Source organism: Balaenoptera borealis (genome assembly GCF_965194805.1).
Source record: "Balaenoptera borealis genome assembly, chromosome: 16".
In the NCBI taxonomy this organism is placed as follows: Eukaryota; Metazoa; Chordata; class Mammalia; order Artiodactyla; family Balaenopteridae; genus Balaenoptera; species Balaenoptera borealis.
The window spans coordinates 29,506,694-29,523,666 of record NC_138872.1 but is presented as its reverse complement, the minus strand read 5'-3'; the positions used below and the strand labels follow the sequence as shown (position 1 = coordinate 29,523,666).

Here is a 16,973-nt window from a genome sequence, read left to right as displayed (position 1 = left end):
TGTTCAGTTCTGTGAATTTTGACAAACACACACAGTCAGGTAACCACCACTATAATCAAGATATAAAACAATTCTGTCACGCTAAAATATTCCCCCATGACCCTTTGCAGTCAACCCCACCAACTCCCCTTACCCCCTGGCAGCCACTGATCTGTTTTCTATCCATGTAGTTATAGCTTTTCTGAAGTATCCTATAAATAAGATAATATAGTAGGTACTCTTTTGAGTCTGTTTCACACAGCAACATTTTTACGAGATTCATCCATTTGTTACGTGTATCAGTGACGTGTTTCTTTTTGCTGCTGAGGAGCATTGAAGGGATGTACATGGTTTATTTAACCCCTGACCAGTTAATGGGCATCTGGATTGTTTCATGATTATATATAAAACCACTGCAAACGTTCATCTCCATTATTTTTTTGGTGTGTGTGAACATGTGTTTAATTTCACATGGGTAAGTACCTGGAGGGATTGTTGGGCTGCATAGTAAGAGTATTTTTAACTTCATAACAAAGCTGCCAAACTGCTTTTCTTATTTGTTCGTTTGTTTATTTATTTATATTGAGGCACAATTGACATACACCATTATATTAGTTTCAGGTGTACAACATAATGATTTTCAAAATAGTTGTAACCATTTGCACAGAGCTATATGAGAGTTCCTGTTGCTCCACATCCTTACCAGCACTTGGTATGGTCTATTTTTTTGTTTTTTTTTAGTAAGAGCGTTCTTTTAAAAATTCAGATTTGATCACTTCACACTCCTCCTTCACACTCCTGCTGATCCTTTATTGCTTCTTATTGCTCAGAATTCTCAAGGTGGCCTTAAATATTCTGTACTTTTGCTACAGTTTTGCCCACTAAGTTCAGACCTGCTCTCAGACCAGGTCCTCACCTGCCCTTAACCCCACACATCAGACTGGGTCCCTCTTATGTCATCATGTATCCATAACAGTTGTAATAAGGTAATTAACTTTGTAACTAGACATGGAATATCTGTCTCCCGCTTTAAAGTATTAGCTACGTGAGGGCAGGTCATGGTCTTGGTCATCACTGTATCTGCAGAGCCAGAGCAGAGCCTGCACATAGTAGGTGCTTAATATGGATCTCTTGGGCAAGAGATCTCATTTAGTTGTCTCAACAACCTTGAATGGGGAAGATGATGACTTTCATTTTGCAGAAAGGCTCAGAGAGGGGCAGTAAACTGCCCATGTCACTCGGCTGGAGCCCAGATTTGAGTCCTGGTCATTCTGCAGCTATTCCTCTCCTCTTAGTCATCTGGTCTGGAGGCGCTCTGCTCCCAGGTTTACAAATGGCTGGGAGGAACTGGAGCCTAGAGAGGAGGAAGCCACCTGCCGGGAGTCACCCAGAGCCTCGCCTATCTGTTGGTTTTCTCTTTACTGTAAATATATGTATGTTTCCAAAGCCAGTGAACTAAACTGTTAAATCAGCAGGGGACTGCCTTATGTCCCAGGGATATTTTCCTTAGGTCTTCCAGGAAGACAAAACAGGTAGGATGGGCCATAAGGTCTTGTCATTTCCCTAATTTCATGTGCTCTGCATGACAACCCTGTATTTTCACCCATTTCATCCATTTTACAATGGGGAAAAGTGAGGCTCAAGCAAAGGGAAAGACCTGCCCAAGTCATAGCCACTCCGCCATGTTTATCCATCTTAGAGGAGTTACCGTGAGGGGTGTTTTAGGAGGAAGGAGGGATGCTTATGGTTCTCAGATTTCATCATGCATCAATGTCACCAGAGTGTTTGTAAAACCCAGATTAGTGGGTCAGTGTGGGGCCTGAGAATCTGCATTTCTAACAAGTTGCTGGTAAAGCTGGGATGGGAGCACACTTTGAGGATCACAGCCTTATGGCATACTTGTTTCTTTAGGCTAGTGGGGCCTCTGATGGCCCCTGGAACCCTAATAATAATAATATCCAACATTTGGTTGAGCAATTACTACATGCTCAACACTGTTCTTATGACCTCACACACAATGACTCACTTAAATCCACAATATCCACATTTTCCACATGGGGAAACTGAGGCACAGCCATGTTAGGTAACTTGCTCAAGTTTGTATCGCCTGTAAGAACTGGAGCGGGGTTTTGAACGCAGGCAGTCTGGCTCCAAAGCCCACACCCATGAGCACCACACTCTTGTCCCACACTCATTAGTACCTGCCCATCCACTAAGACTGAGGGGCTAGTCCTACTCAAGTACTCTTCAGGGCACAAGCCAGAGGCCATGTTCACCATTTGGTTTACAGCTATCCTCCCTGCCCCCAATTTAGTTCCTGGACTACATTTAAATGGAATGCAAACTTTCCTCAGTTCTCAAGGAAGTGACAGTTGACACCTCTGTGGGCATTTGGGGAGCCAATTTCCGGTCTAATGCTACTTGCTGACAACTCCTCAGCTAGATGCAGTCAGCAATTATACACTGTCAGAGGCTTATAAATAGCTTCCCCCTTGGAGTTAGTGGCTCTGGAAGGCAAAGGTGTCTTAAAGAGGATTCTGTAGAGACAAACTGGCAATGACACCAGAGGGTCAGGAGAACAAAGCTTTATGTTGAATAGTGGCCAAAAACAACACTTTTATACTGGGAGGAAGAGCCATTGGCACTCCATGATAGTGCAAAAAAAAAAAAAAAAAAAAATGCAGATGTCAACTTTCTTGAGGCTGTCATGAATGGCTAAGAGTGGCACATTTAGCTACATAATCCCAGAGAACATCAGAGGGAAGAATAATGTCAGAACCGGAGAGAACCCTAAGAATCTGTGAGTAGCCCCTTCCTATCCTGTAAGGAATATGAGGCCCAGTGAGGTCAGGTCCTGCTTAAGGTCACACAGCAAATCAGTTGTCTTGGCCTCCCATCCAGTAAATGGCCTCAGGGACCTGGGAGGTAAGATGCAGGTCTAGGCAAAGGCAGGCACACAGAAAAGGTGGACTTACAGAAGAGACCGGTTTTGTCTTACTCTGTCCAACATGCATAGTCATCAGAGGGGATATTTCTTTTTTTTTTTTTTTTAATTAATTAATTTTATTTATTTTTGGCTGTGTTGGGTCTTCATTGCTGCACACGGGCTTTCTCTAGTTGCGGCGAGCAGGGGCTACTCTTCGTTGCAGTACGTGGGCTTCTCATTGCAGTGGCTTCTCTTGTTGTGGAGCACGGGCTCTAGGCGTGCGAGCTCAGTAGTTGTGGTGCATGGGCTTAGTTGCTCCACGGCATGTGGGATCTTCCCGGACCAGGGGTTGAACCCGTGTTCCCTGCATTGGCAGACGGATTCTTAACCACTGTGCCACCAGGCAAGTCCCAGAGGGGATATTTCTAATACACACATTTTTCAGGTTGTTTCCCTGTTTAAAAGCTTTCAGTGCCTTCCTATTGGACAGGATGAAGTCCAAACCGTTGTGGAATGGATAAAGTTCAAGCTCACACAGGGCAGTGCAGGGCATGAACTTTGGAGTCAGAGAGACCTAGGTTCAAGTCTTGACTTTGCCACTTATTAGCTGTATAACCCTCAGTAAGTTACTAAATCACACGCTCAGCTTTCTCAGCTGCTTATCAGGATAACTATAGCAACTAGTTTCACATATTTGAGAGGATGAGATAAGAGAATACAAGTAAAAGTACTTAGCAGAGAGCTTGACTCATAGCATTCATTGCTACTAATATTACCATTAATTATTCTATCTATGGCATTCAAGACCCTCCATGATTTGGTCCTAGCCCACCTTTCCAGTCTTATGTTTTTTCCTGCTTCCCTCTCACGTTGTAGGAAGGGCTGTTACACCTCTTCAGCGTTAGGCTCTCTGTGCTTTCCATCTCGAAAGCCCTTTATTCTTCTGGCCTTTAAGACTCAGCTCAGGTGTGTCCTCCCCTGGGAAATATTTCCTGACTCCTAGTTGGTGTTATGAGCCTTTTTTGTGAAGAAAAAGTCAATCACAGAACTGACCCCAGAGGTTAAGAACAGGAGCTTGGAGTTTTCAGCAACCTGAATCTGAGTCTCGATTCTGCCAGTTACTTGCTCTGTGCCTTGCAGCAGACCTCTCTAAGCTCTGGTTCCTTATGGGTATAATTACAATGATCTCAGGACTTTTGTGAGATGATCTCTGTAAAGGGCCTAGCACAGGCTCTGGTGCATAGTAAGTACTGAACTATAGTACTTACCAGCTATCATTAAGTAGCCGTTATTTTAACAAAGAGTGAGCTGTTAAGTAACTAACTGTACTTGGTTGCACTTCACCCTGGGCTACTGCTTAACCTATAGGTTATATCTCATGAGCTTTTAAGTATAAAGCAAGTCTGTGCCTCTGTCCATTTATCTGCCATCCATCCATCTCCTCACCATCCATTCATCTTTCAACTATCCAACTATTCATTCACCTACCATTCTTCCAGCCCCCATCTACCCATCCATCCACTCTACATCTATCTAGCCACCATCGGTCCTTTCATCTACCTACCGTCCCTCCATCTCTCCTCTACTTTCCATTCATGCACCACCCATCCATCTCTCCACAATCTACCCACCATACACCATCTACCCACCCTTCCATCCTCTCCACCAGTATAGGATGAGCAGCTATTATGCTTCAGAACTTGTGAAGAGGTAGAGAGAAATCAATGAAGACAGTGGGATGTCATAGAAACATTAGGAGCTTTGGCATCAGGTAGACCTGAATTCTACACCAGGCCAACTCCATGACCTCTAACATTATTTTCCTGTGAGAGTGTAGCAGGACACTTCTCAAAACACATTTGTCTGTAACAAACGTCCTTATGTTCACCTGAGCATCTCCTTGGGCTTAATTCTAGGCTGATTCCCAGCCAGAGATGAATTAGTTTCCATTCTTGCTCTGTGGAGCTCACTCCAATGCCTGTACTGTGTGTATAAGCATCAGTGCTACCTTGAAACATATTTTATAGGGAACTCCTTTTTAATTGTTTGCATTATTGTTTCGCTTCCCACTGCACTTTTCCCTCTCTCCCCCAATCTAGTGGTGGGATCCTTGAGAGCAGGGACAATTTTCTTGGCCCTTTGTATCTACCTCCATATCTAACACCACATGCAGCTCTCCCTGATTGCTTGTCTACCTCTGTCACCCCGAACGGTCGGTAATAACAATAATAATAATAGCTGTCATTTACTGGGGCCTTACTATGTACCAGGTTTTCCTCTTGCATTCATTATTTCATTTGAGCTTTACCACAATGTTATTAAGCAGGTACTTTTTCACTCCATTTTATTGATGAGGGAACTGAGGCTCAAAGAAGCAGAGTCACTGGCCCAAGATTACAAAGCTGCTAACTGGCAGAGCCAAGAGTGAATGCAGGCAGTCTGATGCCAGAGCCCATGCTTTTTCCCGTGACACTGCACCACCCCCTCTGCTATCAGAGGAACGGATATGACTATATTTATCCCACTTGCGTCAAAGGATGGTCTGAACACAATAAAATGAAATAGCTGGAGAGTGCTTTAAAAAAAAAAAAAGAAGAAGTTAGGAGTTCAAAGGAAAACATTGCCATTAAACCTTGGGAATTTTCAGAAGTTATTTAATAGTGCAGGTTCCCTGACATTATCATCCGGTACCATCTCCCCTCTATTAATACCTCCCAAGGGAATGGTGTTGACGAGAAACTAGTGGTAATTGGGAGGAAATTACCTTCAAGATCTTCTGGAGAGAACCTTAAATCTCTGCCTTGCAGATAAAGCCAGTTTCTGAGAAGTTCAGTTCTGATGCCTCATTTGATGAAATGACAGAGAAGTGAAAAACACTGATCTTTTGGGGATCTGGGATTCTGGAGACCTGGATCTGCAGCTTGTCAGTCTCCCCTTCTAGGCCCAAGGGTCTCCTGGGGCCAGGGCTGGGCTCTGTCCACTTCTGTAATTCTGGTTCATTGTAGGTATTCCAGATCGTGGTGGCAAAGGTTTCCCAGGAAGCACCCTGTGTAAGATGATGCTTATCCTTAAAGTAACCACTGTTGCTTGGAGGAAAGAGCTTTATCTGAACCTGGGTGGGTGGCTACCCCAGTGGCAATGGGGGAAGCAGAGTTAACCCAACTCAAACCACATTGAATGGGTTCCCAGATGAAAAGGGCTTTCTATTAATCGAAGGAGGTGAGGCAAGGGGCTCTACAATTACAGGTGTCCACCAGGCAGGCACCCAAATTCAACAGTTGGAGCAAGACCTCCTTCTGTTCCACCACACAGCAGACAGCACAAACTGTGCCCACCTTATCTTGTGCTAACAGGAAAATAGCAGCACTCATTAGCTGGGTGATGACTTTCCTGTCAAATCAAGAGAAACTCAAGACAATGGAATTATGTATCCATTAAAGAGAACAAGGCAGATGATAATGACAGTTAACATTTACTATGTCAGCAACTCTGATACGCACTTTGCAGGCATCATCTCATTTAATTCAACAGGCTCATGAGGTAGGTTCTATTATTATCACCCTTTGACAGAGAAGGTGCTTGGAAAAGTTGAGTCACCTTCCCAAATGGATTGTGTAGATCAGACTCCAGAGCCAACTCCCTTAACAACCAGCTTTTTATTTTGAAAAATTTCAAGGCTACTGAAGACTGGCAAGAAAAGTACAATGAACCCCCATACGTCCTTTACCCAGTTTCACCAATTGCTAACATTTTGCCATATTTGCACTACATTCAGGAAATTCGACATTAATACATTCATTACTACATTCTATACATTATATATTCAAATTTACATTCTATATTAAAATTTCTCCAACTGTCCCCCAAAGTTCCTTTTTAGCTAGTGTCTTTCCAATCTAGAATTCCCCTACATTTAGTTGTCAAATCTCTTTAGTTGCCTTCAGTCTAGAACAGTTCATTTCCCCCCTCCCATAATATTGATCCTTTTGAAGAGTCTAGGAGACTATCTCACATTCTGGATTTGTCTGTTTCCTTCTGGTTAGATTCAAGATGTATGTTTTTAGTGGGAATGACTTGGAAGTAATGTTGCGTCCTTGTTAGTGCATCACATAAAAAGACATGTGGTATCAAAATGGCCCTCATTCATGATGTCAAATTTGACCTTTTGGTTAAAGCAATGTTCATCAGATTAATCATTGTACAGGAACCTCCTTCCTCTGTAAATAACTAACCTGTGCAGTGATACTTAGAGACTCTGTGACTAACCTACTCTTCATATACATGAAGACTTCATATATAAGTCTATTGCACATAAAGACTTATGTGTACAGACATGGGCTGTGTCCATAATACATTATTAGATTAAGAAAGCAAGTGGCAGAACAGTGTGGGTAATTACAACCTTCCCTCCTTTGTAAGTGATTAGACATGTAAATAATGCATAGGAGAAAGGTGTTGATTGGGAAGGGCCTGATTGGTTGGGCTGTTTATTTGTGGGACGCCTCAGCTGTGAGTACCTGTGGGCCTTTTCTCTTGGGTTCCTCATTTTTCCCAGAGTAGAAACCTTCCAGTTGCCTGCCTGGTGGAGTAAAATCCTGACTCTCAGAGTAGAGAGGAGAATGAGGCCTCGGCCTTCAGATTATACCTCTTTCTTAACTCAGCCTCTTCCTGATTTCTGGATGGAACCCCCCAAGGCCAGAGTCTCTTGCTTCAAGCCTGAAAGACACCCTCTAATCTGCCTGACTAGGGGTCCTCACCAAGAGGTCTAATCACTTCTTTTACAGACTTTTTACAAACTTGCCATTTCCTGCCCTATCTGTACCCTATTTTAAGAGGCCCATGACGCCTCCAATTCCTGAGCCTTTGGGGGAATCCAGAGCATAAATTTGATGGCTTTTCTGCTTCTCCACTGCCTTGCACAGGGTTCAGCTTTCTTAGGTTGGCTGAGTCAGTCACCATTTGCCCATTTGTTGCATAACGTCTATGTTTTATTGCTGTTCTCTTCTCCCTCATTCTCTCCACCCTGTGGGCTGCCTCTTTTATCTCTTTACTTTAATTGTAGTGGGAATTTGGAAGGGTGCAGAGGAAGCGCATGTGCTTCATTGGTTATGCTTAACCCCAAGTCTATACCTTATATAGTTCTGTATGGTTTCAATTTTTTATTTTTTTCTTTTGCTTTTTTTTGTTTCAATTTTTTAAAATGAGACTTAATTTTGTAAAACAAACTAAAATGTTATATACATAATATTAACATTTAGTGTGTATGTGTGTGTGTGTGTGTGTGTGTGTATATATATATATACACTTTTTTTTAAAAGACACATACAAGAGGCATAATAGTCAGAAGACTTGTGATTTCAAGTGAGAGAAATTCAACTCGAATCATTTTAAGTAAAAGGGAGGATTTATTGGCTAACGTAACTGAAATCTCCAAGGTGAGGGCCTGGGAACTCTACAAGCACTGATGATGTCGTCAGGAAGCTTTCTTTCCATCTTTGAATTTCTCTTCTGTCTTTGATTTCTTGTTACAGCCTTTCTCCACTGCTCTCCATCTGCATATTTTTCCACCTGCAAAACGGGGCTGTCAGGAAACATGAGTGATGGAAAGGGCTGCAAATTAATGCATTCAGCAAACATAGAAGGTTTCTGAAATCCTAACCAGTAATAAGCATAATTGCTTTTCAGAAATCTACACAAAGCCCCCGCCCCCAAGAACAGTCACACAATAAGGCAGTGGAGAATTTTCAGCTCTGCATCAGGAACTGCCTGCCCTGAGAAAATGGGAAGGATCTGGGTGGATGAGTCAGTCGTCAGCCTTGGTACAGGCTGATCCCTGCCCAGGCCCCAGGGAGATGTGCCCCACTTGAGGGCTGCTCCAGGCTCCTTGTTCTCAAGGCTGGGCGTTGGGAGTGCTGGAGGAACCGGTCTCAAGGTCACGTTTTCCTACCTTTCATGCTGACGTGGCTGTGTGTCTGTGCCGGAACTCTCCAGCTTTTACAGGCTGAGTGCTGTTCTGCAGGTTGAAGGATGGGATAGGGTCTATTTGTGCAGCAGATACTGGGAGAATGGGAGAATGTGGTACCGTCAGTGAGAAGCACAGGGAGCAGCAGGAGGGAAGGCACTGGAGCAGGAAGACGTGCTGCAAGTTCAGGGTCAGTAGGTAGTTCGTGTTGCCGTGGCAGCATCTTTTAGAGTTTCTGAGAGGGTGTGAGGGTAGGACAGCAAACGAATTATTGTATTTCTTTTAGCCTCGGTTTTCTCACCTATAAAATGAGGCAGCATTAGCCCCTGTCCTTATAGATGTTAAAAGCTTGGAAGAATATTTTTCTTTTCATTTTTTCTCCTGTTTTTTGTATGGAAATAAATACTTCGATAAGTCTGTGGAGGATGACAGACACATACTTGCCCTTATCAAGGCATGTTTAAACCACCTAAGGAGGTTCCTATATGCTGCTGTACAGACAGGGAGAGGAATGTATTCTGCTCCTGAGAGGGACAGAGAAAACAAGAACCCATGAGGTTGCCCAGAAGGTGCGCAGTAAGCCTCTTGCCTGCTTCCTGCGGCTCCCAAGTCTTTATTCATGTTGACAAAACTTAAAAGTGCCCTGTGTGAGTAAAGCTCTTGGACAAACAAGTGAAGAAGCAGAGTAGATAAGGGGATGAAACAAAGACTTTCCTGCAGGGGCTTCCCTGGTGGCGCCGTGGTTAAGAATTCGCCCGCCAATGCAAGGGACATGGGTTCCAGCCCTGGTCCCGGAAGATCCCATATGCCGCGGAGCAACTAAGCCCGTGCACCATAGACCCTAATGGATGTGGTTATATACGATGTCTGAGGAGGCTAGACATGATGGTCACTGGAGAGTGTTGGGCACAAGGCTTGATCCTAGTAAATGCTCTATGACAGAAGCTGTGATTATTTCAATTATCATTACAATCAGTGGTCTTGTTACTCCCCACTGCCTCTCAGGGATTGGGGGGCTCTGACTCTGATAGGCATTTTGCTTCTCTACCAGGAAATGCAATTTATACAGGAGGAATTGAAATTCATTGAGCCTCACTAGCAATAAAAGAAATGCATATACACACTAATATGTGTAAAATGGATAACTAATAAGAACCTGCTGTAAAAAAAATAAATAAAATAAAATTCAAAAATTCAAAAAAAATAAAATAAATGCAAATTAAAACCACAAAATACCATTTTGTCTGTTTGGCAAAGATTTTGTTGCTAAGGTGTTAGTACCCAGCATGGGTATGGGTCGGGGGGGCGGGTGCGGGAAATCAGCAATCTTAAATCTTGTAGGTGGGAGTATAAGTTGTTACAACATTTCGTGAAGACAATTTGATGAAAAAGCATCAGGAGCATTAAAAACATGCATGTCCTTTGACTTAGCAATTCCTCATCTAGAAATAATATTTAGTGGATGTTTGCAAAGATTTAGTTAAAAGGCATATTGTATTGATTGTTGCAGTGAAAAATTGGAAATATCTAAATCTTCAACAACAGGGAACTTAATTAAATAATGGTGCATCCACTCATAGGGCTACAAAGCAATCATTCTAAATGATGTTATTGGAAGCACATTCATAGGCCTGAATATAAAGTGAATCAGAAAAAAAGCAGGGAACAAAACTGCATATGGGTTATAATGCCTGTGGTGGACATGAGCTTTTTGTCTCTCCAGGATATTCTTAGGCAGGACACTCATTAGAGGGTGCCCTGGGCTCATGACTCAAGCTGGGCCAAGGAAGGTCATCCCCAGGATGATGATAAATCTCTCAGGAGAGAAGCAACTCTCTTTCTACAGACATAAAGACTGAGGACCATTCATGCCAACAGCTATAGCGTTGCTTTTGCCACCATGTGGGAGAATCAAGAAGAACCTGAGAAGTAACCAACTAAGAGAAAGTATAACCAAGAGGTGTAGTAAAACTGATCCTGGTTACACTCATCAAGCCTCTGGAGCCACCTTCTCCTGAAGTTAGCTCTATGGGATTTTCATCTCTATAAGCCACTACATTCCTTTTATTGCTTACATGTGTTTAAAGTGGATTTCTCTCACTTTTAAAGAAAAGAGTCTTGACTTAAAACTAATCCAGGACTTCCCTGGTGGCACAGTAGTTAAGAATCCGCCTGCCAATGCAGGGGACACAGGTTTGAGCCCTTTTCCGGGAAGATCCCACATGCCGCGGAGCAACTAAGCCCGTGTGCCACAACTACTGAGCCTGCGCTCTGGAGCCCACAAGCCACAACTACTGAGCCTGCGTGCCACAACTACTGAAGCCCATGCCCCTAGAACCCATGCTCCACAACAAAAGAAGCCACCGCAATGAGAAGCCCGAGCACCACAAGGAAAAGTAGCCCCTGCTCGCCGCAGCTAGAGAAAGCCTGCGCATAGCAATGAAGACCCAGTGCAGCCAAATAAATAAATAAAATAAAATTATTAAAAAAAAAACGAATCCAGTGTTATAAAATCAATAAAAAAAAAAAAATATCCGCAAAGGTAACCACCAAGATGTTGATTGTGATTTTCTCTGGGTGAGCAGGGTTGTGTTTTTGCTTATTGTCTTCTTTTTACTTGAATATTGTGGTAGTTTTTAGATATGCCTGCAAATTCTTTGATACCCTTGCCAGCAAAAGACGGGGTCTGTGTCCGCTCCCATTGAATCTGGAGTGACCCTAGTGACTGAATGCCCATTGGAATGTGGTGGAAGTGATGCTATGTGACTTCCAATGCTGGGTCAGAAAAGGCCATAAAGTTTTGGTCTAGTTTTTTAGGACACAAGCCTTGGTGCCTTGAGCTTCCATGTAAAAATTCTGAGGCAGCCATGCTATGAGGAAGCCCAGGCCGCATGGACAGTCCATATATATGTGTTCCAGCCCCAGCTGAGGTTCCAGCTTACAGCCAGCATCAAAGGCCAGACATGTAAGTCCAGTTACCTCTAGATAATTCTGCCCCAGCAATCAAGTCAATCCCAACATTTGGTCTTCCCAGTTGAGGGTCCATGGTGGAGCAAATACATGCCATCCCCACTGTGCCTTTTCCAAATTCTTGACCCACAGAATGTGGGAGCTTAATAAAATTGTTATTTTAAGCTACTAAATTTTGGAATGGTTCATTACACAGCAATAGATAGTTGAAATATAGATATTTTCTGATTTTCTGTAATGATCAAGGGTTGTTTTATGTTAAAAAAAAGATGGAAAAGGTTACTCTTAAAATTTGCAGGCATAGAAAAAAATTCACAGCACCATCTGGGAACAGAAATTTGTCTTTCATCTACCTGTTCCTCCAGGTTAAGGGTGACAGACATCACTTGACTCCATATTCTACTGCTCACTATGGTGGTGGAGGGGGTGGCAATATGATTGAATCAATCCTGGAGTCTTCGTGACCCCTGATACCCTGAATTATTGAATTCTTAGAAGCAGCTGTCTTATCTAATAAGTTAAAAACAATTTCAGCCTAGTTGCAAATGTTGACAACTCTTTGAAAAACAGTTTGGATGCAGTGTAGTACATGAGTTAAGATGCTTTTAAAAGTAAGCTTGAAAATAAAAGCAAACAACAAAAAGTCCAATTTAAAGTGGCTTAGACAAGAAAGGGAATTTATTGATTTACATAGCTCAAAACCTGAGTGGTAAGTTTCAGGTGAGGCTTAATCCAGCAGCAATGTGACCACCTCAGTTTCTTTTTCTGAATTTCTAAAATTCAGTGGATCTGAGTCTGGTTGGTCTTGATGGGCCTGGCTTTCATCATGTGATCATCCCTGAATCCATCACTGTGTGTGGCAGTTGGTGGGTGGAGGCAGTAGGTTATCCTGATTGGATTAAACTAGAGATTTACTCAAGGGATTGAGGGTTGGGTCAATCCCATCTAAACTCTATGAGTGACACATTCTGGGTCTTATTAGGAAGGGGGAAGAGAAAAGTGTGAAGTGAGACACATATGCCTATAACAAGAGACACATGACTCTTTATGCCCCTGTTCCAGTAGCCCTACTTCTAGGGAAATATTCTAAAACACAAGAAAAGGCATATTTATAGAGATGTTCACTGTTATTTTTAAGAGTAGAAAGCCAGAAGCATCCTCAATGTTCGGTCACTCATTTCTTCCACAGGTACTATAGCTCTTTTACAATGGGTAAGCCTTTGTACTAGACTCGAGAGACACATGCCTATAATAAGACACAATATGGATGTAACACTCAAGGTTCAGAGAGGAAGAGATAGTAAATGCGCAACTTCACCAAGGTAATAAGTGTGAATACTGTAGACACAAAGTGTGCTGTGGGAGTTCAGAGGAGATGCACCCAACTAAGTGTTATGGAATGACAGCAGGAAGTCTTCCTGGAGGAAGTGAGACTGAAAAGACCAGTGAGAGTTAACCACTCAAGGGGAGTGGAAATGGTTATGGGTAGTGGCAGGGGTGGAGGTGGGGTGGGGATTAAGAAAAATACCAATGCCTGGGTCCTACCCCCACAGGTTTGGTTTCTGTTGGACTGGGGAGGGACCTGGAGAGCCCTGTCATTGTGGAAAAGAATAAGCTGGGACTTCCCTGGTGGCGCAGTGGTTAAGGATCCGCTTGCCAATGCAGGGGACATGGGTTTGAGCCCTGGTCCGGGAAGATCCCACATGCCGCGGAGCAACTAAGCCCATGCACCACAACTGCTGAGCCTGTGCTCTAGAGCCCGCGAGCCACAACTACTGAGCCCACGTGCCACAACTACTGAAGCCCGCGTGTCTAGAGCCCGTGTTCCACAACAAGAGAAGCCACCGCGATGAGAAGCTCGCGCACCACAAAGAAGAGTAGTCCCCACTAGCTGCAAGTAGAGAAAAGCCTGCACGCAGCAACGAAGACCCAACGCAGCCAAAAATAAATAAATAAATAAATTTATTAAAAAAAAAAAAAAGAATAAGCTGATAAGCTCCTTGGGTTGGGTGGAACATGAGACCCTCCAGACCACGGCTTAGTGTCAGGAGGTGAGTGCTATGGTGTGGACAGTGAGACAAGGAGAGGAGTACATTCTGGTTCTGAAGTGAATTAGGCATGGTGATGGGGTGGGGTGCTGCCGGCTGTTTGTGCATCCTCCCTCCCTCTCTCCCTCCTTCCTCCTGGAGTGCCTATGCGGTCAGGCAGTTCCCAGCTACCGCCCAGCCCTTCAGGACCCCTCCCCTCCCTGTGAACTCAAGTTAGATTGTTCATCTGATTACTATTGTTACGAATCTTTTCTTCAACATAAGAGAAGAGCATGGATTCAATCCATAAACACTATGCAGCAGTGTACCTCTTATATACAAAATACCTGGCACTCAACAGTAACTAAGGATCAAAGAAGCAGTTTCCCTCTGTCCTTAAGGTTGCGCCAGGGGGATCATCACAGTTAAGAAAAGGGTACCAGGAAGGTGCTAAAGGAATTCTGGGGTGGATCTGTGACCCTCTGGATCTGGGTTTGTTTTCTGAGTTCAAGGCCTGATTCCACCAGTTAGTAGAAGTGTGACCTTGGGCAAGTCTTTATGTCACACTTTTTTTCATCTGAAAAATGGGGGGAGTGTGGGAAGGGGAATAATAATATCTCTCTGTAGTAGTAGTAGTAGTAGTAGTAGTAGTAGTAGTAGTAGTAGTTGTGAGTTACTACATATAAGTGCTTTTTGTCCCTGGCACATAATGAACACTGAAAAAGCTTTAGTTATGACGATAATGACGATGATTCTTGAGTGTTTACTCTGTGCCAGGCTTTACATTCATTGTCTTATTCCAGACTCACACAAACTCCAGAAGACAGAATATATATATATATATGTATATATATATATATATATATATATACCCACAGAGGTGAGAGCTTGGGCTCAGAGACTTTAAATAACTTGCCAAGGTCACGCAGCAAGTACATGATGAGGCTGGTATTTGAATCTCCATCTATTTGATTTCAGAATCTAAATCCTTAACCACCCACTATCCTTCTTCCTGTCAGTCAGCAGCCCCACCAGACTTTGAATAACATGGGGGCGAAAAGCACGTCTTATTAACTTTCATACCCTCCAACACCCCACTCCCATTCCCAAGTGCTCCTCCCAGAGTCAGTATCAGGAAATGTTTGCTGAATGAATTGTTACTCTCTCCTCCCACTCCTGGCACTCCCAGTCCTTCAAGGGCCTTCATCTCCACATCCTTGAACCAGCTTTGACTAAACACAAAAGAAGGAGTGATGAAAAAAAGTCTTTCTCACCAAGGATACAATTAATCAGAATGCTTCAGTTGCGCACATATCTCTGTATAATTACATATACTTGTATCTATATAAAGAGTAGCACTCACAAAGTTTGCTGGCTCAGTGATGCGGTTGAATGGGAGACTGAGAGTATGATTCATGGCTCAGGTCAAATTTAACTCTAACCTGTTTGTGCAAGACAGATTTACTTCCAGAGCCCTTTCTGCTGCATAATTGCCTTGAGTCCACCTTCTCCCCAGGGAGAGGATATATTCACATCAGCCCACAGCCTCTTGCTGCCGCGCACCCAAGTCAGATCTGGATTCTTTTGGCTACTTTCCCAGCAGTGTGGGCCCAGGTAAGATCCAACCAGGCAGTCTTTGCCAGCAAAGGAAGGAGGAGTAATCAAAAGCTGTAGCAGGAGGCAGCCTGCCAGGAAACCTGGGAATATGAGATGAGAAGCCTCAGGGATAGTGGTCTAGAGAATGCCTCTCATCCGTCCGTCCATCCATCCATCCATCCATCCATCCATCGCATCTGGCTACTCATCTATAAGATCTACCCATCTATCTGTTTATTCATTCATCCATCCATTACATTCATCCATCCATTATATCCACCTATCCGTCACAATCATTTATCTATCCCTTCAGGCATAAAATGCTTACTGAGCACCTACTCTGTGCCAGACACTGTGCTGAAGACTGGGGATAAATAGAGTGAACGAGTCAGATACTTTGCCTTCATGGAGCTTACATTCTAGCATGAGTTCAGACAATAAACAGATAATCATGCCAATACCTTTTTAGCCATAGGCTCCAAGAAGTGCTATAGAAAAGGGGTAGGTGGTGTTAAGAGATCCTGGGGGATCTCGGAAACTTGACCTGGGAGCCGCTGAATGGAGCAAAGTGACCTGAGTGCAACAAGGTGGGGAGAGTGACAGGAGACTGGATTAGGGAGGCATTGAGAAGCTGGATCACGCAGTATCTTGGAAAGATTCCAGTTTTCCCAGTGGTTCCATTTTCTCTGAAGAAATGGGAGTTTCATAGCTTTTCTTAACAGAAAGATTGTGAACTGTGGTAGAAAAGCACAGAGCTAAGCTGAACTCTTGGCTTTTCCATTCTACAGATGTATGACCTCAGGTTAGGCAAGCCATTTAACTTCTCTGAACCTCAGATTTTTCTCCTCTTTCTTCCTTTGTTCAATATTTTTAGAGCACCTATTATGTGTCAGGTGATCTTCTGGACACTGGTGGTATTCCAATGACCAAAACAGAACAAACACTGAGTTGTTATAAAGATTAAATGAGATAATGCATATAAAACATTTGGTACCATGCCTAGTCTATTGTATGTGCTTATTAGATGGTGGATGTTTGATTTTTATTTAAAATTAATCAAGGAACACTTTCTTAATGTCGTTCAGTATATCAGGAGCCCCAAGTAAATAGCGGATAGAATTTTCCCCTTCAGTCCAAGCATCCCCATTCTCCTTTTCTACCAACTCAGAAACCTGAGAGGCGTCCTTCATTCCTCTCTCTTTCTCATAACTGAGAGCCAGTCAGTCACCAAGTTCTGCCCTTCCTGTCTTCTATATAGCTCAGATGTATCTGCTCACCTCCAGGCCCCATTCACTGACATAGTTTGGGGCTCTTAAACTCATACCTGTCTGACAGACATTGTTAATTGCTTATCCAACATATACGTTTCTTCCTTCTTCCATTCTAAAAACATCATGATTTTGTTTGCATCTATAATGTGTATAATCTCAGATTACTCACTTTCTGAGCCTCTTTTGCACTTAGAAGACACGGTTCTGACCAAGGAGATGAAAGCAAAAGTCTCCTGGAGGTA

The 16,973-nt window shown here is 43.2% G+C and overlaps 1 protein-coding gene across 3 annotated transcripts in view; it reads left to right on the top strand.

The window, feature by feature from the left end:
- The window catches only part of PDYN (prodynorphin), a 106,170-nt gene that overhangs the window by 52,327 nt on the left and 36,870 nt on the right, over positions 1–16,973 (top strand). Inside the window, exon 1 of one of the 3 annotated variants that reach the window (XM_082361482.1) lies at positions 10,137–15,478. The exons of the other annotated variants lie outside the window; for them this stretch is intronic. The gene's annotated coding sequence lies outside the window, so the exon portion shown is untranslated. Of the gene's footprint in view, positions 1–10,136; positions 15,479–16,973 lie in introns of those variants that run through there. 3 annotated transcript variants of the gene reach the window in all.